The sequence below is a fragment of the Clupea harengus genome, chromosome 26 (assembly GCF_900700415.2).
Source record: "Clupea harengus chromosome 26, Ch_v2.0.2, whole genome shotgun sequence".
Taxonomy (NCBI): Eukaryota; Metazoa; Chordata; class Actinopteri; order Clupeiformes; family Clupeidae; genus Clupea; species Clupea harengus.
In genome coordinates this window covers 1266908-1269602 of record NC_045177.1, presented here as the reverse complement: position 1 = coordinate 1269602, position 2695 = coordinate 1266908, and positions in this window count along the sequence as shown.

Sequence of the window (2695 nt, the reverse complement as noted above, 5' to 3'; positions counted from 1 at the left end):
GGTTGACAGACACCACTTCTGTTGTTGAGCAAGGAATAGCTTTTCAGTCGTCACTATGGTCCTTATCAACAAAGTCAAAGTGCTGAAATTCAGCCCAGGGCAACAGGAGCACTCCCAATACATTATCATTTTGGATAATATTACTCTAGAGATAATCATTTTGTAACAAAACATATAGGAAAAAAACTAAATTTTTCAATTAACCACATGAATCACCCAATAAAGGAAACTAAACATAAATAAAGAAATGGTTAAATGCTTGCTCATGAAAATGTTCATCCTTTTGACCAGAACCCACCCATTCTCCTGTGTTGTCTGCAGAGGCAGTGCATCCTATTGGGCGAAGGTGGGCAGTTGCCCTGGGCCTTTTGAATTGAAATAAATCACTTGTCATTACAAACGAATGACAATTCATAATAAGCATGAAAACACGATTATTTTATGTATCAGCCTAAAATGTATCTTAAATCCATGATGGAACATATGGTCACGTGACGTTTCTTTCACGGAAAATGTGTTGTGCGGTGGCGTGTGTGGTCGCAAAGTTAAGCATGAAACGATTTCTAAGTGGAAGTAAGAAAAGAAAGAGAAAAAAGAGGATGAGAAGTTCAGAGACAAATTACCTAAGGTAACACAATATTTCCAATCAAGGAATTTGTCCGTGGAAGTGGAAGACATTTCTGAAAATGTTTCAAGTTCATCTGATAATGTTTCAAGTGCTGCTGAGCCAGGTTTAGCTAATACTAGCAGCATCAGACAAACAGCTACTACAATCAACAATGGGCCTCATTCCTGAACGCAGTTAAAAACAAGTTAAGAAGAAGTTTCTTCACAGTACCTCCACCTCTGCACCGGTGAAGTTAGGTCTGCGTTTACTTGACCGGTGCTCGCTTTCCGCTTTTAGTCTGTGGATTGTGAACACGTCACTTCACGAGCTGGCTGGGCGTTTCTGTATGAAATTTTAGGGGCACCAGAAAGCGCGTTCAATTTAAGAATCAGTGCACAGCTACGGACACTTTGGTAATATTTGCAGTGTTGACCCTTCTTTTTGAAGACCTCTGCAATCCACCCAGGCATGCTGTCAATTAACTTCTGGGCCACATCCTGACTGATGGCAGCCCATTCTTGCATAATCAATGCTTGAAGTTTGTCAGAATTTGTGGGTTTTTGTTTGTCCACCCGCCTCTTGAGGATTGACCACAAGTTCTCAATGGGAGTTTCCTGGCCATGGACCCAAAATATCGATGTTTTGTTCCCCGAGCCACTTAGTTATCACTTTTGCCTTATGGCAAGGTGCTCCATCATGCTGGAAAAGGCATTGTTCATCACCAAACTGTTCCTGGATGGTCGGGAAAAGTTGCTCTTGGAGGATGTGTTGGTCCAGCAAGCGCCAGGACCGTCTCCTAAACTTGATTCAGCTGCAGGATCGGGGGACCCCAGTACAGAGCTTGCTCAGGAATGGCAGCAGGCAGGTGTGAGTGCATCTGCATGCACAGTGAGGCAAAGACTTTTGAAGGATAGCCTGGTGTCAAGAAGGGCAGCAAAGAAGCCACTTCTCTCCAGGAAAAAAACACCAGGGACAGACTGATATTCTGCAAAAGGTACAGGGATTAGACTGCTGAGGACTGGGGTAAAGCCATTTTCTCTGATGAATCTCCTTTCTGATTGTTTGGGGCAAATAAGCTTGTCCGGAGAAGACAAGGTGAGCGCTACCATCAGTCCTGTGTGTCAAGCCAACAGTAAAGCATCCTGAGACCATTCATGTGTGGGGTTGCTTCTCAGCCAAGGGAGTGGGCTCACTCACAATTTTGCCTAAGAACACAGCCATGAATAAAGAATGGTACCAACACATCCTCCGAGAGCAACTTCTCCTAACAATCCAGGAACAGTTTGGTGTTGCACAAGGCAAAAGTGATAACTTGTATTAAAAATAATTAGTGTGAGTGTGTTCAGGAGTAAGGGCTACAGTATGTCTTTAACGATAACGGTGACCATAGCCAGCGGGACGGTGTTGTGCAGTGACCTCGGAGACGTTAGCAAGTAAATGAAGATAGCGAGATTACACTTTCTGTTTAAGATGCTCAGACTTTAACTATCTAAACGTGGTTCAAATTACACAGCATGGCTAGCTACTTACAGGTTGCTATTGTGGCTTCCCTGCCAGGGGTTATGGGTAATCTGCCACTAAAGTTGGAACTGCCCCTCTCTTCAGTGCCAGGCACTGGGCGAAGCCTGCTTGATAATGTCCAAGATTTGAGAAACTGCCTGGAGTGAAATGTGCAGAGCAAACTACCATCTTAGAATTAAAGCTGTCCGGGATTCTGTTGAAGATGAACATCAGCCATGCCTGTTGACATTTCGGTTCCTTGGGAAGGCTGTGAAAAGGCCAGTATCCCCACTCACAGCTTGGAAACGGCGCATGACATTTTGTTGTCGCTGTTATGTTATTCCTTAATCACATTATCACCCATAATCACTACACACTTACACACTCACCCATAATCACTACGCACTTACACACAATACACACACCTAGAGTCACTAAACACTTACACACAACACACTCATCCATAATCACTACGCACAACACACTCACCCATAATCACTACACACTTACACACAACAGACTCACCCATAATCACTAAACACTTACACACAACACACACACCCATAATCACTACACACAACACACTCA